Source organism: Panthera tigris, chromosome A2 (assembly GCF_018350195.1).
Source record: "Panthera tigris isolate Pti1 chromosome A2, P.tigris_Pti1_mat1.1, whole genome shotgun sequence".
Taxonomy (NCBI): Eukaryota; Metazoa; Chordata; class Mammalia; order Carnivora; family Felidae; genus Panthera; species Panthera tigris.
The window spans coordinates 90082297-90108019 of record NC_056661.1 but is presented as its reverse complement, the minus strand read 5'-3'; the positions used below and the strand labels follow the sequence as shown (position 1 = coordinate 90108019).

Here is a 25723-nt window from a genome sequence, read left to right as displayed (position 1 = left end):
AGGCGTTTTGCTAGTCCTTGGGACTTCATAGCACTTAAACTGCGTTTTAACTGAGTGCTCATTGCCTTCAGATACGACGTATGGCAGATCTAAATAGGATACATTTATAAATAAATCTATGATTGCATACATTGGTAGAGTAATAAAGAGTGCTGGTGAGTTTATTTATAGCTCAGATGTACAAATTCTATTTTTTTCTTTGTGACAAATTTGTCCTATAGATGAAAGGAACAGACATCATTTCCTTTGAAAGTAGGGTTTCCAAGCTTTGTGGCTACAACTTGCTGTATGGTGAAGGTATATATTCCAGGGAGATTACATAAAATCTTTGTTAGTTTGCAGTTGAGTTTATTTCTTCTCTGTGGATACTGAAAAAAAGTAATATTTTACGGTGAGAGCCATGGACTATATAGATAAAAACTAAAATAAAACCATTAACCCATCCAACTAGTTCTGTATCTTTGCTGTTTGTTCAAGTGTGTTCTAGTGGTCCTTGGAAAACAAATAATCTTTGACGTCTTTTTTGTCTCCCTGAGAAGAGTTAACAGCTAGTTCAATACTTTGAACTCTTTAAATTTTTATTTTTTAATATTTATTTAATTTTGAGACACAGACACAGAACGTGAGCAGGGGAGGGGCAGAGAGAGGGAGACACAGAATCTTAATCAGGCTCCAGGCTCTGAGCTGTCAGCACAGAGCCAGACTCAGGGCTCGAACTCATGAACTGTGAGATCGTGACCTGAGCCGAAGTCAGATGCTTAACTGACTGAGCCACCTACGCGCCCCTCAATACTTTGAATTCTTAGGGAACTAAGATTTGCAAGATTATTTTTCATGTGATAGCTCTTAAAAAATTATTTTGACCTATGGTTTCTCTTTTAATTTTATCCCAGGTTGAATCAAAGTTTTGGGGGCTTATAAGTTTGTTCTACAGTAATAAGGATATACTATTTTTCTGTATATTTTGAATGTGTATGTTTTCTACTCTTTCGGATCTCAGTGAACACAACAGGACTCCGGGCATTTCACTTGAAAGTTGAGGCAAAGAACCAGGCCCATACAGGAAGACTCTGAAATGGTGGTCAGAGCTGCCCCACGAGGGGAAAGCGAGGGCTAAAAATGAAAATCAACTGTGCCTCACGAATTTCTTTTCAGTCACTTCTGCGTAAGTGGTGGTAAGTGCCATTGGCAGTGGCATGGCAGTTTCTTTTCTTGAAATAGAAGGGCCCAAATATGTGCAGATGTTACTTTGAAAATGGGCTGTCTATTCTAGTGTGCTTGTTTACACTTAAAAATACTCAGGACACTTCAAAACACAATAGCAGTCCATAGCCTCCTGAGGCGTCTCATGCTCACTGCAGCCAGCCAGTCTGCTGATTTGAGAGCCAGCAGAGCCAAAGGCACTGTGGGAGCATCTCTGATTTCTAAACAGGCACATGTTTTGTATGTGCATATTTCACCGTCTTCATTACAGCTAAACCAAGCGATAGTTGGAGCCCAGAGCGTATAGCCTGCGTAATTTAAAAGGGAAATAAAGACAAAATTGATTGAAATTGCATATTTAAAAAAATACCTACAATCTGTCGGTTCATTATTTATGGAACTCTCACAAAAATAGGTGATTGGTTCGCCTTCATGTGTTCATTTTACCGTAATAGCAGGAGGACCTTTCACTACCAAAGGCTCCGGTGATTTTAATTTTTAGTTACTAGTAGTTTTATAACACTGTGTTGGGTCAATTTCTACTTAAGCTGCTAGTATGCATGAGAGAAAAGTAAAATTACTCACTTAGGCCTGCTCTTTGTTTTCTTAAAACTTTGGAGAGAATTTTATTTGGGGGTAAGTGGAATCTATTTTGGTTCATTGTTTCATGCAGCGCATTGTGTTGTGACTCACGGGCGTGCAGTTTCAGGCTCCATGATCGGCTTTACGAGATTTATGAAGATAGAGGTGGCATTTGACCCTTTCCCTTGGGTGGCTTAGGTTCTCTGGAGGAAGGGAGACACGTGCACACAGGCATTGAACAAGAACATGTCATGACGTTAATGCAGACATGCTTTTTTTGCAAACTGTGTTTAAAAGTTTTGTAGTAATAGTGGCAATACATCACAGTGGTTGCTAGGATCTAGGCATGTCCTAAGCACTGTCCTGTATTAACTCATTTAATTGTCAAAACAATTTCGTGGGGGAAGATACTATTATTACCGCTGTTTTACCCAGGATGAAACATTAAACAACCTGCTGATGCGTCAAAGTAGGTCTAGTTTCAGAGTCTTGGGCTTAGATGAACTACATAATTCTGCCTCGAATTAAATTACTATAGCTAAGAAAATAGTTGTAAATAATGGTTTTTTTCAACACCAACTTTGAAATTCGATGTGAAGGCAATCAAAACGAGCATTTAAGCAGAAGAGTTTTAATAAAAATGTTAAAGGAGAACTTCACTTTTAAATTTAATTTCCGAGAGGGTGATGGTTTCCACAGTATCATCTGTGAGTCAGCTACTTAACAGTACTTGTAAATATGAGCCATTGGTTGAAAGAGTGGGGAGCCTTCATTAGAACAGTATGTCAGTCAAGAATGTGATACTAGAGAAGAAATTTGAGCTAATCATGATGAGCTAATCATTGATGAGCTAATCATGATGAAATTTAGGTCGAGCTAATCATTAGCTCACGTTGAGCTAATCATGATGAAATTTAGGTCCTCCAATAATGGAGATCCGGGGCACAGACACCAGCCTCTCTGCATTAGGAGGAGGAGACTAACTCTGTTCTGAAGGTGGTGCTGCAACTTTGATGGAAACCCTCTTATCTGCCTGATATTATATTGCCTGTAGGGGAGGAAGAGGATTGAATGACATTTCAAGATGTCTTCCAGCAATAGGTTCCTGTAGGGGACTGACTTACAGGATGTGAATGTTGGCCAAACCTAAATTTCAACTCGTCATGATCAAGGACTTTAACAGACCTGATTGTACTTGAATTAAGTTGTGGACACAGGCTAATTTTTCTGCTTTAAGGTTGAAATGGCTAATGGTTAACCCTACCTTATTACTTGGTTTAAGCATATGACTAAGTATAATCACAGTTGATTTCAATTCCTTCTTATCAAAAAAAAAAAAAAAAAAAAAAGGACTGGGAGTTCTTTCTGCTCTTTTGTTCTAAGGTATATAATTTTGGCCTTATCTAGATACTAGTGAGTGATACACAAGTAAAATGTATTGGGGGAAGGTAAGATGAATATGGCTATGATATTGGAGAGCTGCACTGGTTTTTCAGAGAATGGTTACTATGGTTTCAAGTATGGAAATCTGATTAGTCTTTATTAATGTGGTGTGGAATTTGGATCCAGTGGAAAATCCATTTTCTAAAAAAGTTTTCTACCACTATATTAGTATTAGAAAAAATGGCTTCAGTCGAATGGCAACATTTCTAATTTTTAAACAGTAAGATTAATTTGGGTCAGCTGAGTAGGATAGCCCTGCGCAGTGGGGATTGTCCCACAACACTGAGAAACATTGGTTGATAAATAAAACATCTTAGCTTAGGGTATTAGATTTGTCTCTGAAAGGGAAGACATTATAAAAAGGTTGAACTTACTCGCAACAGTGGACTGCCAGCATCTGATTTTTAGAAGGCGAATTCTCATGAGCCTCATTGTTAGCTGTAGTCTGGTACTGTTTGTGATACTAATGGCTTAGTGGACTTAACCATTGAGAGATTTAGACTTCTCGCTTGAGGTTAATCAATTGGGCACAGGTATAAATTCTTCTCCCAGTAAGTTAGTCAGTACATATATATTGAATGCTTATTACTTTTCTAGAACTATATTGGGTTCTTGAACCACATTCAGTTTATCACCTCAGATCTGGGCATTTGTCTTGTTGACTGAGGCAGCCTTTGCTGCTCCCACAGTGTGGCTATGCTGTTGTGGGAGCAATCTCTCAAGTTGCTTGAGGAAAGAACCCAAGAGCATCTTCATGACCACGGTATGTGCCTCTTAACTGAAGCCCTAAAGTTTCCCTTATTGCCACTAAAACACAGTGGGACCTGTTCAGCACTCACATATGTGCAACCTACAAGTTGTGGGGAGTTAATATCCTATGTGGCCAAGCTTTGACCAACCAGAGAAAGGAGTCAGTGGCCAATTTCTTCTTTATTCCTACATCTGCACTGGCTGTTTGGAGATCCAGTGGCTCAATCCTGCCTCTATGAATACATTCTACAAATCTCAGGATTCAAAAGGAAATTTTGGCTAGCTCAGTGACACACTTTCTTATGTTTGCTTTCTCTTCTTTCCTGCCTCACTCCTGCTTCCCTGGAATTGGACTTCTCATAAGCTTTTGCCTCAAGATGCAAAAGGAGAACCTGGGGTCATTCTTTTCTGAAAGAGATAAATGTTTGGTGGTATTGCAAGATAAATCACAATGATATAATGTGATGAGTGCAAGAAATGGATACAGGAACTTGGCAGTCAACTGAGGAACAATTCTAGCTGGTGGAGGCTGTGAGTTAGGGAGGGATTCCCAGAAGGAGGTGCTTCTTGAGTTGAAGCTTGCACAATGACTAGGGATTCACCAGCTGCCTGAAGCAGGTGGAGGGAATCCTGTAAGAGTCCTAAGACAACCAGTGGCACTTGTTATGGTTGGGGACATGCATGGATTAATGGCAGCTGGTGGGAGACATAGATGGAAAGTAGACAGGGCCAGATCATAAATGGTCTTGAATATTCTACTTGAGAGATCAGTTGGGTGGATTCATGGAGTAGAGCAGAAGCCAGGTCGCAGTGAGTTGAGGGGTAAATGAGAGACAATAGTCAACGGTAGCACAGACTTCTCTTTCATGAAGCATGCCTGGTAAGAAATGGAAAAGAGCTGGAAGGGGACATGAGGTGTATCAGTCAGGGTCCTGGCAGGAAACAGCTCACACAAAAAGTTGAACTGAATAGAATTTAATATAGAAACTTTTTCGGGAGGTATGGGCAGTTTTTAAGGGGTCCAGCGACAGAGGCACCAGGAACCAGCAGGAACAGATTAGGAAACTGTTAGCACTTATAGGCCTGAAGGGGCCAGGAGAGCACGAATGGGCTATGGAAGCTCAGTGGCTGTGGAAGATGGGAGGGAGGCAAATACTTCCCAGCAGTCTCCTGTCAGTCCCTCCTGTTGGACGAACATAACCAGAATCCAGAGGACAAAGGAACTCAAATGATAAGGTCTAGAGTGATCAGCCTCTCTGGGCCTAATGTGGGGCCGTAAGATTGGAGATTGGATCTCAGGAGCAAATGATGAGTCACCAGCATGCAGAGTGAAAGGAGATTTTTTTTTTTTTTAATAATAGGAGAGACATGAATAATTTACATGGTTCCGAGAGGAGAGCCAGAAGAGAGGGAGGCAGAATAATTAATGGAACAAGTTTGAGGAGAGGATAAGACTTGAAGAACAGATACTCGCTTTGAAAAATATGAAGGATACATTGCTACATGAGACCGAAGGCAGGGAGCCAGGCAGGTGGGTAAGTTTGTACCTGCACAGGCACACACAGAAGAAGGGAGACCATTTGAGGAATCTCATGCCTGGAGAGCTTCAATTTTCTTGTCGAGGTAGGAGGTGAGGTTATGTGTTGCGAGTGAAGGGACCGGGCTCTGGTATATGGCTTGAAAACAATAGTGTTAATTATAGAATCGTCATGAAGAAAGTGGAAAAGAAGCACAAGAAGACAGCTGAGGGGGTGGGGGTCCAGCTGAGACAGGAAGTGCTAAGCACTAAAAGCAGGTAATAAAAGGAAGAAGTACCCATAATACATATTAATAAGTAAATGGCCAACATTAGTAGCTGTGATCTAGTGAAGACAGAATTTTCCTTGTGCTGTTTTTGGCTCCTAACTATGTTTTACGTGTACTGCTGGGTCTCGGATTTCTCACAATTCCATATTTCCTCAGTTCTAAGGGACTATTTATTTTAAAATACAGCAGAAGTGTATTAACATTTTTGACAGTCTTTTTTTCTTTAATGTTTATTCATTTTTGAGAGACACAGAGAGATAGATCACGAGTGGGGAAGGGGCAGAGAGAGGGAGACACAGAATCTGAAACAGGCTCCAGCCTCTGAGCTGTCAGCACAGAGCCCGATGTGGGGCTTAAACTTACAAACCGTGAGATCATAACCTGAGCCGAAGTCGGATGCTCAACCGATTGAGCCACCCAGGCACCCCAGTGTATTCGCATTTTAGAAGGATGATGAAATCCTCATTGTGTAAAGCATACAATTTTTTCCAACCACTCATAGTAGAAATGTATCCGCTTCGTTGTAAATCACTCTTCTTTACTATCTCTATCAAAGACTAAGTCTGTGCCTTCACCTGAAATAGCTAGATTCTTCTGAGTTACTTCAGGCAGCAGTCCCAGAGATGGAGTGGACTGTTTCTTTTCTGAACCTGTGCTTGGGATACTGGTCTGTATCGTCTTGGTCTGACACAGCCTCTGTCTCGCCATCCATGACATTGGTCTCTGCCTCATTTTCCTCTGTTATCCTACCATCCGTCTTGAGTTCTCTCTATATTCTGACTTTACTGGCCACCATGGAGTTTGTCTTTTGTTGGCTCATGCCCTGGCTCAGCAGGGCTTAGGCATGTGTCAATTTATATACTTAATTAGTTCTTAGAGTATTCTATGGTTAACACTGGACTGTGGTCTCCCATTTCCTACTGTTTCTTTCTTTTAAAAAATTACATTTCCTGGTATAAATAATTTGAGCCCTGTTTTATAAATATCCCTAAAACCTTTTTTTTTTTTCCCTACCAGTTACACTCCTGGATTTTGTCACTTGTAATGAAACACTATTTCTTTGGAGTTATTCTGAACTGTTGGGCAGATAATATTTTAGTGACAGTTCTGCGAGATGCATGAGGTGGTCTTATTCTAGTGTTGAAACATCAGTGGTTTCTTCTTAGGGAGTCGGCAGCTTCTGCCCCCTCTTGTTACATTACCTCTTGTGGGAGAGGTGGTCTTGCACACCACACCCCCTCACTGTGGTTGCTGTGCTGTATTCTTGTGTAATTTTTTTTTTCCAGCTGTTGTAAGCCACAAAGATAACATTCAATTTTTGGGATACAAATAACTCAGCTGAAGTGATAATCAAATGAATAGATCGTTGACTTACTGTTAAGTTTTTACAGGCCCCGGCTGTGACAGTTAGGCCATTCTGTGTAGCTAGTGACAAGTTTCTTTTGATAGGGATTTCAGCAGTCTTCAGATTTGCATCTTAGAATTGAAGAGATGTGGTACTCCTTCTTGCACATTTCTGCCGCGAAGATCACATCAGAAAATACATGGGAAACATCTTTGTAAACTACAGTAAGCTAAATAGGTTGAAGTACTTATTTGTATGCCTAGTATAAGGTGTGGCCTGAAATATAGTAATTCAGTAAGAAGTTTTTAGGCACACAAACCTAAACACTACTTTCTTTTCTGTATGAATGATCATCTCATGTTTGGATAGTGGTCCGTTAATTTACTTACAGTCCTATAAGATACGAAGAGAAACTATTTCAACTTTATTCCAGTAGACAAGAAAATCAAGGCTCAGAGATGTCAGGTGGCTTTCCTAAGGCACACAGCTGAAAAAATGGAGGTGCTGGGACTAGAATCAGGGTCATCTCAGGCTATGAATAATATGCCTGCTTAACATTTCTGAGCTGTATCATAGCTGTGGAAAGGCTGTGGAAAGCCCTGAGAAAATATTTATTTTTCCACAAAGATGCCCGTATGTATTGGGGAACAGAATAAATTAAATTAAATAGATTTTATAATTTCTAACAGTGTGCCTTGTGTATTTTTTTTTGTCTTAATTCATTCCTGTGTACAGAGATGTGTATTATATTTTGGAAAGACACATGTTTAATTTTCTTGTTGGAAGTGACTATTGTATATTGCCTTTAAAAATATGAATCAAGGCATCCTGGGGGGCTCACGGTTAAGCGTCTGACTTCGGTTCAGGTCACAATCTCGCGGTTCCTGAGTTCGAGCCCTACATCGGGCTGTCTGCTGTCAACTCAGAGCCTGCTTTGGATCTTCTGTTCCCCTCCCTTTCTGTGCCTTCCCCCCTACCTCAAAAACAAATAAACATTAAAAAAATGAAAATATGAATCAAGAGAAACCTGTAGAAAGGAAAGTCATCCTTATCTGTATTTTCTAATTTTTCCAAAGTAAATATATATATATATGACTTAATGTCAAATAGGTAATATAATTCATAACAGTTTTTGATATAAAAACCTGCTTAGAAATATGACTGACATCCTAACAGTGGTTATTTCTGGTTGATGAGATTATAGCAGATATTTATTGTCTTTGTGTGTTTCCGTATTTTCTAAACTTGTCACACTGAACATGTATTGCTTTGTAGTTAGAAAACAAAACATTAAATATTATTTTAAAACCAACATAAGAGGAAGAGAGACAAAGCTGAATCATCAGAAGCCTTACCATAGAAATTAAAGATATCTTGGAACAAGTAACTTGTGAAGAATTATTTTTTTTTTTTAAATTTTTTTTTTAACGTTTATTTATTTTTGAGACAGAGAGAGACAGAGCATGAACGGGGGAGGGGCAGAGAGAGAGGGAGACAGAATTGGAAGCAGGCTTCAGGCTCTGAGCCATCAGCCCAGAGCCCGATGCGGGGCTCGAACTCACGGACCGCGAGATCGTGACCCAGGCCGAAGTCGGACGCTTAACCGACTGAGCCACCCAGGCGCCCCTAGAATTATTTTTAAATTTACTTTGAGGTCATTGATTCCCCAGGACACAGAGTGGTGGAATCAGCAGGGAAGTGTGGAGAGGGATTGGGCAAAGGGAATTATTGCTGGCTAAATTCTGCTTTCTGTGACTTACGGAGACAGGTTGTGAGGTAGCAGTTTTTATGTTGATTTCTGCTTCTAAGATTTTAAGATCTGTCATTAGCTCTTAGGACCTAACATGGAAACTCATGATCATGATGTCATACTTTGGAATTCGGCAGATTTAGGATTAGATTAGGTTCTATTCCTAGCTTTGCTATAGATCAGCTGTGTGACCCTGGGAGGTTACTTAAATATTTGCCAGTTTCCTTACCCATAAAAACTCTCCCTTCAAAGGCTGTGGACAGCATTGAGATTTGTGGGAAGAACATGGCACTGTGACTGGTATATGTTATTCAGTAATGGTTGGCAGCTGTCACAACCCCTGCAGTCATCTACCTGACCTGGGATTTGAGACAGTCTTGAATATGAGTTGGTTTCATGGAACTACCCTGTACCTCAGGTATCTGTCAGCACTCTTGGTTGAAGGTGGCAGGAACCCAGCTCAAATCAGTTTCAGCTTTAAAACAGGGTATTGAGTGCATGTATTTTTGGGGTAGCTCCAAGAATTGGTTGAAATATGGAACAGCCATGGGGACCTCAGGCTTTTGAGTATCGTAACCTCGTGGGGGATGATTATAATAGCTGCTTAAAATTCTTTGATAATTTTAATATCTGTGCATTTTGAGTTACCATATACTGATTGATTTTGACTATTGGTCAGATTTTTCCTAGTTCCTTGTATGTCAAAATAATTTTGCATTTTATTCTGGATATTTAAAATGTTATGTTGTAGAGCTTCTAGATACAGAGAACAGATTGGTGGTTGCCAGAGGCAGAGTGTGGGGGGTGGGCGAAATGGGTACAAGGGGTCAAAAGATGCAACTTCCAGTGATAAATAAGTCATGGGGATGTCCTGCACTGCATGATGACTATGGTTTATAATGCTGTGCTGCACATTTGAAAGCTGCTAAGACAGTAAATCTTAAAAGTTCTTATCACAGGAAAAACATTTTGGACATATGCATCGTGATGGATGTTAACTAATTGTGGTTATTAACTATGATCTTTTTGCAATACATACAAATATTGATCACTGTGTTGTGCACCTGAAACTAATATAATGTTATGTGTCAATTATACTTCCATTAAAAAAATCTGCTATGAGACTTCTGGGTCCTTTAAAAATTGTAGAGTTTTTTTGTTTGTTTTAACAGACGGCTGACATGGTTAGGTTCAGACCACCACCTTTTGTACGTGGCATTTCCGGTGTTAATTCAGTTTTCAAAACATTGTCTATTTTTTATTTTCGGTGGTTGGAGTTTCTGCCTCCTTCTTGAGCCTCTCAGGGTTTAGTTGGAGTGGTGGTTTATACCTTACTTGGGTTCTCTGTGGCAAGGCTGTGATTCTTTCACTCTATTCCACACGGGCCTGCTTGGAGGTGAGCCTGGGGCGTGTGTGGGTCCACACACAGAACTGGCGATCCCCTTCGCCGTCACTTTGGGATATTTCCTCAGGGACTCCTTTTTCTACTTCCTATGGCCAGAAAGATGGGATTACTGCATATTTTAGCCTCCACACTTTTCTGTGATTCTTGCTGAATAGGGTAAAGAGGCAAGAGAAGAAAGGGAGAGAAGAAAAAGGATTTTCTCCCAAACTCTGCACAGCAGAATCCCCTGTTTTCGTTCTTTTATCCAGAGAGATGGGTTTTTTCTTGGAGTGTCAGCTTCCTGGGTCACTGTGGTGTCATCAGTGCAGGTCTAAGACTGGGGCTGGCCTTGGGGCAAGGCTGGAAGAGGAAAACAAGGGCAAAACAAACAAACAAACAAACAAACAAAACGAAGCCCATAGTCCTCTCCTCCCTGTCCGCCATTATCCAGGTAACAGAGTTCACTTTTCTTGGTCCTGTGGCCAGAAAGATAGGATTCTCTTGGAGCTTTTGAAGTTTGCACCTACCAGACAGGTCCCCGACTTGGCTCATCTTTGGCTCAAAGCCAGGAGAGAAAGGAAGAAGAAAGAACCAGTGTGCTGGTTATCATTTGAGTTTTGATTTTCTTCCCCAATCCACCTGCTGTGTCTTGTTTTGTCTTGACTTTTGTTTTTTGGGGCAGGCTGGGAAAGAGAAGTTGTGGTGGGCTTTCTGTACGTTGGCTGACATCAGTGAATATTTGCTAATAATGGCCAGATGACAGGTCTGTATTACAGCATGGTGTTCCAGGCTGCCCATTCAGAACTGCATGGGATCTTAGAATAGTTCCCCAAAAGGTAACTAGGGCAAGGGGCATACTGTTACCTGATAGAAATGGGAAAAGGATGCTGGTCAGACAGAACAACTTTTATTCTTTCTGATTAAAAAGGAAAACCTTTTAATAGATATTTTAAGGTTGTTTTCTAGGAGTGTAGTTATGAAAATAGGTGTTATTAGGATTTTAAAAAATTCTATTTATTTGAGAGATTCTTATAGCATCAGTTGAGGGCAAAAGAACTTCAGCTTATTTTTACTCAGCTCACAAAATTTGCAAGCAAAAACATGATTGAGATGTCAAAATGTTCAGAACCACTTGTCACCTCTGCTATTTCTGTAGACACTCTTTACAAGTAAAGCTCAATTTCAAGTGGTAGCGTTGATGATTATTAGCTTTTGAATTTAAAATTTATTTTTATAAATCTCTTCTGTCTGCCCTTGGCCAATGGCTTAGCTGGATTCAGATGTAGAGTTTACCTCTTCCTGGCCCAAGTTCATGAATCCCGCAGGTGTGTTTTCAGAACTCCTGTACCTCCTTGTTCTCTTTCCTCCCTTCTGACTCTTGCCATTTTTCTTTTTCCTCCTTGTAGCAGAATCCTCCTTCTATCTGCCTGCTTATCCAGTACTTATGCTCTGGGTCTTTTCTTCCATGTTACCTTGTACAGAATTTATCTGACCTATGTCTTGGGACCTTTGTCCTTAAAGCCTTGCTTGGTGATTGACACTCATCAGAGAAACTAATCTAGACTGAGGTGCCAATGAATGGTAATGGAATAAGCCTTCAGTGAAAGCCTTCAAATTTTTGCACGTCCTACCAGGTACCTTATCCTAAAGTCAAGAGAAATATGAGCATCTTTTTTCTGTCTTAGCAGAGCAAGTACCTCAACTTAGAGAAAATAACACATTTTAACTATAGAAAAACTTGAAAATACAGAATCACAAAAGAGAAAATAGAAATCACTATGTTTAGCATTCAGTTCACTATTGTCAACCTTTTGGTATATATACCTTGAGTCACTTTTCCATATACTGATTATACACTCATGTACCTTAAAAGGGTTCAGGCATAGTGTTTCTTAACCTTTATATTATACTTAAATGTCAGAAATATTTTTATTAAATATGGCATTGGCATTATCATTTTAGAATGGACTATATAAAATCCTGTCGTGAGTATACAATAATTTATTAATCAGTCTCTTGTTGCACATTTAGATTGTTTTCAAGTTTTTTGTATTTTATTTTTTTAAGTTTATTTATTTTGAGGGGGGTGGTGTTGGAGGGGTGCAGAGAGAGAGGGAGAGAGAGAATCATCTCAAGAAGACTATTGTTGTCTGTGCAGAGGCCAGTACGGGGCTCAGTCTCACAAACCATGAGATCATGACCTGAGCTGAAGTCAGATGCTTAACTGGCTAAGCCCAGGTGCCCCTTTAATACGTTTTTGAAACTTTTGATGCTGTTTCTCTTGGTGCTCATTAAATAGTAAGTAGTTGCTCAAATTTTGCAGAAGCAAAGGTGCCTTTTCAGTTTCAGCCTAGTTTACATAAAAAACGTATAGTTGATGGTGCGCCTGGGTGGCTCAGTCAGTTGAGCATCTGACTTTGTCTCAGGTCATGATCTCACGATTCGTGGGTTCGCACCTGGCATCAGGCTCTGTGCTGACAGCTCAGAGCCTGGAGCCTGCTTTGGGTTCTGTCTGTCTCCCTCTCTCTCTCTGCCCCTTCCCAACTCATATTCTCCTCTCTCTCTCTCTCTCTCTCTCTCTCTCTCTCCCTCCCTCCCTCCCTCCCCCCTCCCCTGTCTGTCTCTCAAAAATATTTTAAAAAGTGTATAATTGCTATTACACACAGATAAGCTTGCAGCCATGTGTAATTAGACAGAATAGATGGATTTCCAGGGATTTGGCTTTTCCCTGTTTGGAAAATTGGCCTTCTACATACCACTGTGCAGTTTTAATTGAGGTTAGGGGGAAAAAAATAAACAAACAAAAAAAATATATTACCTTCACTCAAGAAAGCCCTCCAAAGTTAGATCGGATTCTTCCTCCCTCCTAGGATATTCTGTCTTTTTTGTGTGGATGTTGTTATACAGTGGGGATCATTACCACCTGCAGAGGGTGTCATTCTGGTCCTCTTCCAGGTGTGTTCCTCCTCTTGTCACGTAGTCACCTGGCCAAGGAACCCACCTGGATGTCCTGCCCCCCACCCTTGTATGCCATGCTCTAGATGACATGACTTTTGAACTGTATGCTTTAAGGGCCTGGGTCTGCTGCCAGGGCCTTCATGGGCTTTTCCCAGGTGCATCCTGATTGTGGGCTGTGGGAGCAGTGGTGACAGACTGGGTGGGCAGCGGGCATTGTCACTTGTATGTGTGGAGACTATTTAAGGTGTGGGTGGGTATAGAAGAGGAACGGACACCTCAGACCCTTGCCCTTGGTCCCACAAATGTGACGGATGAGACTGAAAGAGAGCTGCTACGTGGTGCTTTGTTACTGTACAGATGTCCTTAGGTTATGACCAGGTATGGGCAGAGAGAGCCTTCCAGGCAGAGAACAAGTCCTGTGCGAGGGCCTGGAGGCAAGGAAGAGTGTAGCATGTAGCACATATCCTGTTTCGATATTTCATACATGAAACAGGTTGAGAAACGAAATGTGGAGAGACAAAGACCTTTTATGTGCTTTTTCCTCAGCCAGATGGAAGTTGTTGCAGGGTTCTGAGCAGGGATGACATAATTAGACCTGGCTGCAGAGCGTCATGAGGGAGAAAGAGCAGAAGATGAATGCCACTTAGGCTGCTGGTGATAGCCATCCAGGAGGCACGAGATGGTGACTGAAACAGGACAGTGGCCCTCATGACAGAGATAAGACCCTTGCCTCCTACATAGGGCTATGCTGTGGCCTCGTTCGAGTCGGAAAAGGTTATAAGCATTATTTTGGAAAGCTTACAGGGTTCTGCAAATGTGAGTGTTATTGTTAATAACAAAAATAATTACCGTATTTGTGGACAAGGGACAAAATTGAGATTCTAGCTAATATCAATTATAAGGTAAGCATATATGAAAATCAGTTGAAATGATAGGGGTGACTGTCATAATGTGAGGTGTCACAGCCCCTGAGGGCTCCTTTGGGAGCAGGAAGGTCGTTCTGCTAGTGTTTAGGGAAGGTGGCCCAAGTGGAAAAGACACTGGTGTTGGAGGTGGCTGGGTTGGATGTTGGCATTGAGTGTTGATGGGTAAGTGTCTTTGAGGCAGATCTCATCATTCAGTATTTAGTTCACATGGTCCCCTATTTTCGTCAAGAGGCCTTTCCTTCCACTTGTTTTGCTCATGTCCCGAATCTTTAAACTCCCTATTCCACTTTTTCCAGAGGAAATAATTCTTATCTCTTGTCATGATGTGGAAGGGAATTGGGAGGAAGGGATCTATATTCTCAAACAGGTTTTCAACCAGTCTTGTTCGTAGATTTTGTTGACTTTCTGAGATATTTGGTACTTTCAGTTCTGAGATTTCCTGCGGCTCAAATCAGCTTTCTTCTCATTTCATCTGCTTATGTAGTTCTTCGCTTTCAGATTTTCTTGCTTTGGTAAGTTGATAAAGCTCATCTTAGGCTTTCTGTCTTCTAAAAAATTGTTGACATCTGCATCTATTGTCATTTTCACTTCTAATCTTTTTATCTTTGTCTTTTTAAACTGTTAGGATTTTACTCCTTACTCTCCTGAGAAATTCTTGTGGGTTTGTGGGAGCAAAGACAAACATATGTTTAATTCAGCAAGTTTAAATGTAGTTAGATAATAAAATAGTGATTGCATGTGTTTAAAGACTTAAAAAATTTTTTTTTGAGAGAGAGCATGAGTGGGGGAGGGGCAGAGAGAGAGGGGGGCAGAAGATCTGAAGCGGGCTCTGCACTGACAGCAGTGAGCCTGATGCGGGGCTCAAACTCATGAACCATGAGATCATGACCTGAGTCGAAGTCGGACGCTTAACTGACTGAGCTACCCAGGTGCCCCCCTTAAAGACTTTTTAATACTTTTACTCAGTATCTTCTATGAGAGTATTAAAGTTAGCATTTCCAATATTGGTACTATTATAGATGTCTAGCTATAAACTACTTGAGAAAATTGAAGTTTTCTTCATTTCTTTATGGGTAGACTTGGTTTAGAATATTATTCCCTGACAGTGCAGGGTAGTACAGGAGGTAGTTGGTTCCCATTTATTAAGAGCCATGAAAATATGAGATACAGACTATAATTCTACAGTTTTCTTTCAAAGATCAAGTATGCACTTGAGTGCATACTGTTGGTTGAGTTGCTTGAGGTCTTACATTTTGATGCAGGCAGGCCGGGCCTAAGGACCCAATCCTGTAGGACCAGCCCAGAGGGTCTTTAGTTTCACGCAGGATGGAAATCAAATGTGAGCCAGCAGGAGGTAAAAGCAAAGTTTATTGAAGATATAGAGAGAGGAGATGTGGACAGAGCATCTGGGAGACTCAGGAAAGAAGCATGAGTCTTGTCTTTGTTTGGGGGGTTTTATTGAGGATGGTGGTCAGGTGCACATATCCTCTCAGGCATCCAGGAACCGCTTAGAACAAAGACAAGAGCCCAGGTGTTATTCCTTGGAGCCAGGGGGCCTTGGTGTGGAGATGTCTAGCTCTGGTGGTCTGGAATACACCTATGATAGCTGTCTCTGGCCATTCTCACCTGGTCCATTGTTAGATGTTATCTCTTCTAGAGAAGTGATTGACTCCTTGCCCTTTCCAAGGAGGACATACAGTATTGGCATTACAAGACATGTGCAGAGTAGGGTGGGGCTGTAGATCCTAGCAAGAATAGAAGCTGGAACAGAAGCAAAGGAAAAAAAACCCAACTGTTTCTCTGATGGGGTCCCGTCCATTTCCCTAGCTCAGTTTCTCACTGGTAGAGGTGAGATTGGGATCTAGGTCTGTTGTTTCCAGTTCTTTGCCTGTCCCTTTAAAAACTTGCATTGAGACACCATAGAAGGAAAATGGTCTAGCCTGGATTCTTCCAAGAAGCCCTGGGCACTTTTTACTGACACTAAAATGTAAGCCCAATGAGACGAGGGACTAGGCCGCTTTGTTCACTGCAGCATCCCCAGCGTCCACGTGTCTACGCCTGGCACATGGGAGGTGCTCAATAAATATATATTGATTTATAAAATGAAGTGACTGCTTATGAGGCCCTGTTTACACAGAGAGACATTGAACTCCAATTTAAAACATGAACTTTGTCAAAATAATTTCACAAAAGCAATAGTGTCTGCAAATGTGGCGAAGAGGATGTGTCATAAATAGATCAGATACCTATTACTTCACTTAGCCTTAGGTTCCCATGGTAACTCCGCGTTCCTTTTATAAAAGAAAAATCTGAATATAAATATTACTGCACATTGCTACTGTGCACATGTACTTGATAATGTGGGCTAAGGAAGTTTTTATTATAAGATGCGTGTGTGTCTGCAGTAAGTATTCTCACACTTTTGACCTTCGCATATAAGTAGGATGAGTTTGCTCACTCACTGGAGTGCAGTCAAAGTATTTGTGTGAGGCCCTATAGGCTCCTATTCTTTTTCCTTCTTGCTGCTTCGCTGTCTCAAATATGGGTGCAAGCTGTTTGCTGAGCACTTCGATTCGAGAGCTTTCCTCCCAAAGGAGCTGCAGTCTCATCAAATACAGGGTGTGCTGTTCTCAATGCTTTACATAAAAACGTTCAAGGAGAAGGAACCATATATGAAGAAAATGGATTATATTTGCTTCTTTTTGTCCCATTCTTGTGTGCGTGTTCTCGTAGGTCTTAGCACTTCTTCTGTGAGGCCTGAGTCCTCTAACTGCCTGTATTCTTTTGAATACAGTGTGTGCTCATCTACTGCGTCTCTATAATTAACTGTGGTCACCTCTTAGTTGACTCTAGGGGCTACTCGGAACTGAATTTCTCATTGACGGATCACTGCCGTGAACAAACTTCAGAGTTCCCCTGAGGTCTTCCACAGAAGACCAGGCAGTTTCGTTTGTTCTTTTATTAGTTCACTCAGTGGCTCATCTGTCTCTCCACCCTCAGGCTACTGTATTTCACTGCATATCTTCAGGCATATTACCTTCAGGCTTTGTGTCACTGTTTGTCACACCCTATCAAACTAACCATGAAGGAACTGGTAGGGCTAGAATGCGTACAAACCCTGCTGTCTTTCAGGGCTTTCTTCTCAAAAGCTGCTCAGGTGGTCCAGCTCACAGAAATTTGTTCTGACTCTGAAATCATTACATAATGAGGTCACCTCATGCACATTCTCCCTTATTTTTCCAGAAAACATGGCTCCTAAAAAGCAAGCCATTTGGGTGCTAAGAAATAGTTGTGGTGTCTAGATGGGGTGTCTCTCCTTATCAGATGAGGGCCCCCAAATGGGGGGCGACTGACTGGGTGGAAGTCAGTGGTGCGGGCAGTGACAAAGGCGACAGAAGTTTATAGAATACACCTCAAGAGAGCAGGAGGCAGGACAGCAGAGGAGGGGCTGTCTGCAGCAAGGCCGTGGATAGGGGCTGTTTTAAAAGGGGGAAGGTGAGGAGGTATGGTGACATATGGAATCTTCCCCCCTTTTTAAAAAAATTTTTTTTTGAATGTTTATTTATTTTTGAGAGACAGAGAGAGACAGAGTATAAGCGGGGGAGGGACAGACTGAGAGAGAGAGAGACACACACACAGAATTAGAAGCAGGCTCCAGGCTCTGAGCTGTCAGCAGAGAGCCTGATGTGGGGCTTGAACCCACAAACTGTGACATCATGACCTGAGCTGAAGTTGGATGCTTAACCGACTGAGCCACCCAGGAACCCCAGAATCTTCCCCTTTATTGGTAGCTGTGCCTGGTTGTAAGTAGCCCATTGGTTAGTTATGGCCTGTGGATTTTTTGAGGTGGGTCCCATGATGGGCCTGTCTGTATTCAGCCAGGTGTTGACTATCGGCCCTTTCTATGTTCCATCGATCAAGGCTGTTTGCCTGAAACAGCCTCTACAGTAGATATCTGCTAGAGGGTTTAGACTGCGATGAATTTATTGAGAAGTGGAACAACATTGTACCTTATGGGAGAGTTAAGGGATGTTTGTTGGTAATTTTCACCAGAAGGAGTTTTGATTTGAACACTGACCTGTGATACTTGTATTCTACTCTGGAGCCCCTAATCTTTATGCTTTCTTATAAAATCATATGGTACGTGTGTGTCCTGTCTGCTCCCAACAAAATAATAAGCCTGAGTACAAGGACTATGCGTTGTAATTATGTTAGATCTTCCCCATAGCACTTAGGCCATAGTGGTTATTTAATAAACCAAGTGCCACATAGTAAAGAATGGTATATATTAATGTTAACATAAAAAATGATACATATTATTATAAGCATAAATCATTATATATGTTAATGTTTCATATAAAATGTGTGTATTGTCAAGACATGTATATATGCATATTATTTTTATATGTGAGATTTATTTGAATCATTGGCTAGCCTATGTGTAGTAAAATTCTAATAGTTGTCCTCATGCTTAGAGGCAATACCCCAAGCTTTTTGTGGATGCCATGAAGCTTTTGAAATATAAACAACTTTTGTGTTTGGGGGTGTCAGGGGAAACCAGAACTGGTTGGTGGTTCAAAGAGTAAAAACAGATTTTATTCTGGAACGGTTGTAATAGCAGAAAAGAGACGTTGTAGAGAAATGGGCTGGGTTTTGAATATAGCACGGACAAGTGGGGGTTCATAGGCAGGGAGCAGGGTGGGAAACCATCAAGTATAAGTGGGGGCAGATTCTGGGTAAACTGACTTCTAAAACTGGGTGACGCAAAGATGAACACAGACGCCCAAAGGCCAAGGCTTCCCCGGGAAGAGAGTTCAGAGGAGCTAGCCTTAAGATTGGTCAAGGAGAGTGTTTGTCAGGGGCACTTGGGGACTCCAGTGTTTATTCCATTGTATTCTGATATTTTGTGTTTTAGTTGTAAAGTTTGCTTTTTGAGAGTTTGTGCCTAGGTTTTTATTTGTGAGCATGTGTTTCTGGGGGGAGTACCATGATTTCTACTGAGGGATTATCTTTCCTTAAATGTTTGGTGATCAGTAGTAATTCCATGCTCTATTTCTTTTTGGGTTGTTCTCTGGTTCCCACATATTTACACTGCAAAGTTTTCGAAGGATACCATCATTTTGTTATTTGGGGCAGTGTCTCCGTGCCCCAGCATTCTGGGATTTGCAGACATGTCTAAGTAGCTGCCATCTTTTGTGTATGGTAGGTCCAAATGCTTTGTCCAGTCTGTGATTTGGAGAATGTGGCCTGCGAGCTGATGTTGCATTGTTTTTAGAGCACACTCTGATTCATGTCATTATGTTTGGCAATAAACTGTCTAGAGCCCTGAAATTATCAGGACTTCTGCCCCTGCAACTTGTCAGGAAAACTTGTGAAACATGCTGAAATAGGCAGAAAAGATGACTGGGTGTCCTGTGTGGTGCCCCTTGCTTGAATGATCAGTTGCTCTAGGGGCCTATACCTTTGTCTTTGAACTATTTTACAACACTGTTGAGTTATAGGAAACCAATAGTAATACAGATGACTCTTGTCCATGGAGGTGAGAGTGTGTCTTATTCTTTGGAATGCAATTAATTCATCATCATCCTCTGGATATTTACTCTTTCTGCATCTCTTTGTTCATTTCGCTTTCCTGATTGCCAGCTAATGGGTGTTCTTTGAATTCTCCTTGGAACTTGTTACAACATGCTACGGATTGACTTGCTAATTAATGATACATAAAATCTTTGACATGTATTCTACATTGGTATAAGAAAAAATTTACCTTTTTAATAGCTCTGTAACACCTGGGAAATTCCCATTTCCAAGGGATCACTGAAGTGCTCAATGGTGTAGATGGGTCTGTGACTAGAGTTTTGGGGTATTATGTATAAATCTGAAAACTTATTTGCTATTAACTCTCTTTATTTGGTACCTTGAATACCAATAAGAATATTTGAGGAGTATATATTGTATCTTTAGTGATTTTACTACTTCACACTATTGCTTACATCTTTGGTATGGATTTAAGCGTTGCCTTCAGAAACACATTTTAAAGAAAATTCTCTGTTATCGGCCCAGATGAAATAGCCTATTAAATAATTTAAAACCCATCTGGCTTGGGCTACAACCTAAATTCCTGACCCTGAATGCTGCCCTCTTCATGAAATACGTCTGCATTTCAATATTTTTAAATTATGAATAAACACATTAAAGCTTCCTGCTGCGATCCTAAGCATTTTGTAACATAGAGTAGCTGTGGCCCTTGAGAGGTCAGTAACTGGGAGGAGGCAGATAGGATAAAGAATTTTAGGAAAATTAATTGACATATGACATCTGCCATTACAGGCAGAGAATATGGTATGCCTTTGACCTGTTCTTATTGATGTTTTCATCTCCTAATTGGCAACTTGAATGACAGTGGTAAAAGAGAGTTTTCTGAGCTTCCTAGCTTATTCTGAGGCCTTCTTTTGGAATTCGTGTCAGACTTCTCAGCATCATTATTTTGCAATGATGATAACAAATTACCTGAATTTTACATATGAGGGCCAGGATCTTCTCAGTGGGATGTGAAAATAGGGAAGACTTCCTAATACAAATAAGTGGGAACAAGAGACACAAGGAAGCCATTATGTAAGTGCATGGCTGGTCAAGGCCATTCTACAATAGTGGGTTGTGATAGGCTGAATAATGCTCCCCTGCCCAAGTCCTAATCCCTGGAACCTGTGAATGTTACCTTTCCATGATAAATAACAACAAAAAAAGGCTTTGAAGATGTGACAGAATTTTGAGATAGTAGATTATCTCAGTGGGCCCTCAATGCAGTCCCAGTGGGAGGAGAAAGAAGGCAATGTGTCCACGGAGGCAGAGACTGAAGTGATGTGGCCACAAGCCAACAAATGCTGGTAGCCACCAGAAGCTGGAGAAGGCAAGGAATGGATTCTTCCCTGAAATCTCCAGAAGGAGCGTGGCCTGGCTGATGCCTCAGCGATGCTTGGACTACTGGCCTCCAGAATTGTAAGAAGACATTTCTTTTGTTGTACGCTGCTAAATTGGTGGCAATTTGTTACACCAGCCATTGGAAAACCAATTCAGAGATTACGACCCAGAGGTGGGGAGCTGCTGTAACCGTACCTAAAAATGTGGAAGTGGTTTTAGAATTGGGTAAAGAACAGAAACTGAAAGAAGTTTAAGGCACATTGTAGGGAAAGCCTGGGTTGGCTGGAACAGACTGTTGGCAGAAATGTGAGTACCAAAGACTCTGCCATTGAGGGCTCAGTGAGAACTTGGTGAGGAGCACAGTAGAGAAAAGGGGAACTGCCCTAAGCAGAATGTTGGTAGAGATAGTGAAGGTGCTACTGGTTAGGGCCGAGAAGGAAATGAGGAATATGCCATCGGAAATTGGAGAAAAGATGGTCCTTGTTATATAGTAGTGGAAAATGTAGAAGAATTTTGTTTTACGTTTGGGTGGAAGGCAACACTTATAAGTGATGAGCTTGGATATTTCCAGAGGAGATTCCTGAGCAAAGTATTGAAGGTACGGCCTGGTTCCTTCTTGCTGCTTGTTGTAAAATGTGAGAGGAAATAGACAAATTGAAGGAAGAATTCTTAAATAAAAAGGAAACCAGACTTGATGATTGGGGAAATTCTCATTTTGTCCAGGTTGCAGACAATGCTAAAATCAGGAGACCCGCCATTATGAAAGTACGCTGAGGAGAGAAGCCCAAGAATGTGTCTGGAAAACCTTTTGCTAGTGCTGAGGAAATTGGGTGTCAGACTCATGGGTCTTTTTAACCCTCTCAGCAGAAGCCAGGAATAGGGCTGGGACTGTCCAGGAAAGATCTATGGAAGATCCTCCATCTAATGGAATGAATCTTGTGACATGCACAGGAGACTCACAAGGTTTTTGATAACATGAGCAGAAACACCGCCAGCTTGAACTGAAAGGAACAGAGGGGGGTGAAATGGAGGAAGGCCATTGGAATCCCAAAATTTTACAGGCAAGAAACAGCTTAATAAACCAGCTCAGCTGCAAATATGTTCTCCTTTTCAAAAAACAAAGCAAAAAAACAAAAAAACAAAACAACAACAACAAAAAAAACAACCTAAGAATGACTCTGAGGGTGGAGCTCTGGGCCCAGATGTTGGAGCCCTAAACTACAGAGGATTGTTTCTAATGGAATACTAATGGAATCTGTCCTGATAGATTTTGAAATTACTTGGGACTGTTGGCTTATTCCTTCCCTTTCTCCCTTCCAGTTTATCCGTTTTAGAATGGGAATGTCTATAACTGTTGTTAAGGTCCAAACCCATTGTATTTTGGAAGCAGGTAACACAGGTGCCAGATGGAGAGGAATGTTGCCTCAATGTGTATCATAATGAAGTCTTCCCATACCTGATTTGGAGGTTTACTTCTGGGACGTTGGAGCTGATGAGATATAGATGATGTTTTGGATTTTGAGTTGGTGCTATAATGTGTTGAGTCTTTAGTGAATGTTGGGATACGGTGAATATATTTTGCATGTGAGAGGGACATGTGCCTTTGGAGCCAGGGAGTGGATTGTAGTAGGTTGAATAATGCCTTCCCTGCCCAGAAAACATAGGCATGTCCTCATCCCTAGAACCCATGAATTATCTTTTATGGAAAAAAGGACTTGGAAGATGTGAATAAGTTAAGATGGGGGGATTATTCTTTATTATCTAACTGGATCCTAAATGTAATCACAAGTGTACTTACGAGAATGAAGCAGAGGGAGATAAGACAGAAGAGGAGAAGGTAGTGTGATTGCAGAGGTGGAGACTGTAAGCCAACAAATGCCAGCAGCCACCAGAAACTGGAAGAGGCAAGAAGTGGATTCTCCCCTAGAGTCTCTGGAGGGAGGCTGACACCTTGATTTTGGCCCAGTGATACTCATGTTGGACTTGTTGCCATCAGAACTGTGAAACGTAGGGGGGAATCCAATGGTTTCTGCTTCTCTGCGTGCTCTCGTCTCCTGTTTGAATATACGACATCCCCAGGCTCACTGTTAGACTTGTCAAACCATCAGGCTTTGATACTAGAAACTTTTCCCATTCCTTCGATTTTAAAACAGTAACCTTCTATTTTAAGCATAATGGTGTTATCTAAACTGAAAACTCTGGTAAATAAACACAAGGCTTGACTTCTGCTCTTAGCTATGTGACATAGTAGCTGGGTGTCTCTGGCTAAATCATTCAGCCAGTCTGAGTTTCAGTTGAACCATGGCAATATTGTTCACTGTCCTTCCTGAACCATGTCACTGTTATGAGTACCGATGCATGTGTAGATGCATGTGAACAATGTCAGATAAATAATGTATGGTTCTATCATGTTCAGCTATTAATGGTACTACTTCTAGTTATAGGGAAGCTGTGAGGAGCATTTTTGCACATAAATCTCTGACCACATTAACTGTTTTTCCCCCTTAGATTGGGTGCTACCAGAGGGATTTGAGGTTCAAATTTTTGACCACTTTAAAGCTACTGATCCACTTTTCTCCAGAAAGGTTGCATCACTTTACTCTGTGATGGGAGGCACACAAGTGCCCCTTTTACTGCACTGAAGTCTAAGAAAACTTTTTTTTTTTAATGTTTATTTATTTTGAGAGAGAGAGTGCACACCTGTGAAGCGGGGGAAGGGCAGAGAGAGAGGAAGACAGAGAATCCCAAGCAGGCTCCACACTGTCAGCACAGAGCCTGATGTGGGGCTTGATCCCACATCAAGACATCGAGTCAGATGCCTGACTGAGTGAGTCACCCAGGCCTTAGAAAACTTTTAAACATGATTTTAAAAATGTGCCAACTTGATGAAAACTGTTTGTATTTCTTTGTCAAGGTTTAACTTTTTTAGTTTGTATCGCTCTTTAATGAGTTGTGTATGTTCTTTGACCATATTTCCAAATAATTGTTCGTCCTTTCCTGGATTAGTTTTTAGAAACCCAGGATTGTTAATTAACCTTTGTTGTGTGTTGTTTCTTCACCCATTTGTTTTGTTGTTTATTTTTTACTTTATGATGACTTCTGTGTTTGACCATGGTATGTAGTTACATTTAGTGACCTTTTACTGCTTTCCTTCCCCCCTCCCTCCTTCCTTCCTTCCCTCTTCCCAACTTTTCTTCTGGAAAATTTTTCCCATTTGGCTGCTAAAAATGATTTTTTTTTAGGTATGTAGATTTGCCCTTAACTGACAGTAAGCCATATTTGAAACCAGGATCTTGTCAACTTCATCTCAAATTATCTGTTGTCTTGAGTGGTCAGATATTTGAGTAGAAAAATAATATTCACAGAGGATCGCCTGAAGGTATACTAAATTTTATTTCTGAGGCAGAGTCTCAATGCAGCATAAAAACCTTTGCTTCCAGCCTGATAATTCCACCTTCTCTACATTCTGATCCCTTATCATTTTATCTTATGTATATGCAGAAACTGAAGCAGAGGAAACAGACTCAGACAGTTTGTGATTTACCACATCTCCACTACCTCCTTTCTCTATCATCGTCTCCACCCTCATGATCCTTAGTAAGGATAATATCTCTACCATTCATCAAGCGCTAACTCAGTGTAGCCTGATATAGCTAACATTTTCCATGCATTATCTTAAACAATTTCCACACAGCCATACAAGGTAGGAAATATTCTTCTAAGTTTACTCATGAAAAATGGATGCTTTGAGAAGTCAAGTGGCTTGCCCAGTATTACACAGATTGTACCTGGTGTAGTGAGATGGGAGTTCAACTCCACACCTTTGTGATTTCAGGAGCCATTTCTTAAGTGACATTCTTTCTCTGTGTACACATGTGTGCATGCGTAAGCACACACACACACATACACCTTTCCACCTCACACACCTGATTTTCCCGATGTTGATAGGACTTGAGTTTTCTGTTCTCTCTGGTCACTGATATAGTAAGGGAGGCAAAATTGAGTGAATGAATCCAAATAGCCACATCCAAGATATTCACTGAATAAAGAGGATATTGAACTGAAAATATTTGGGGGAGGATTTAGAATTTCTTTCATTCTTAAAATGCTCCAATGACATTGTGTCCTTGTTCTCCCTCAGTTCAAGCACCTCACAGTTGTAATGTGCTCTGACCAGGGGAGGGGTCATTGTGAAAACATCAAAGCACCCAAAAGCTAGAGCTAAGTGGGTTTGGTCTTAATTTGGCGTTTGTAATAAATGTCTATTTTATATTCTGTGATTGACGGCAGCCTGCTGTGGTGGGTGTGTATGGAGCCTGGGAAAGGTGCTTAAAAAACTGCCTTTTACTAACATTTAGATGATTAATTATTATACCTGCTGTTAAATTTTAAGCAGAGAATTAGGTCAGTGGGAATGGTTTCTTCTTTCTTTGAACAACTGGGGACAGGGGTGGTATTCAGTTTCCTAGTGTTATTTAGCCCTTAGGATCATATCTATCAATTATTTGGAGCTTAAAAATATCTGCAAAAGAAAGAGGGTAGTGTGCTGTAGTGTGCTTTTCTAGGAGGTGAGACTCAAGGTCAATGGTCACAGCTTGAGAGCATTGGCTGTTCCTCCTCATATCCTCAGAGCCTACTCAGTGCCCGGCCTGATAGAG

The 25723-nt window shown here is 41.1% G+C and overlaps 1 protein-coding gene across 2 annotated transcripts in view; it reads left to right on the top strand.

Annotated features, from left to right (window-relative positions):
* ELAPOR2 (endosome-lysosome associated apoptosis and autophagy regulator family member 2) overlaps nt 1-25723 on the top strand; it is a 175520-nt gene that overhangs the window by 63044 nt on the left and 86753 nt on the right. The gene's annotated exons all lie outside the window — the stretch shown is intronic.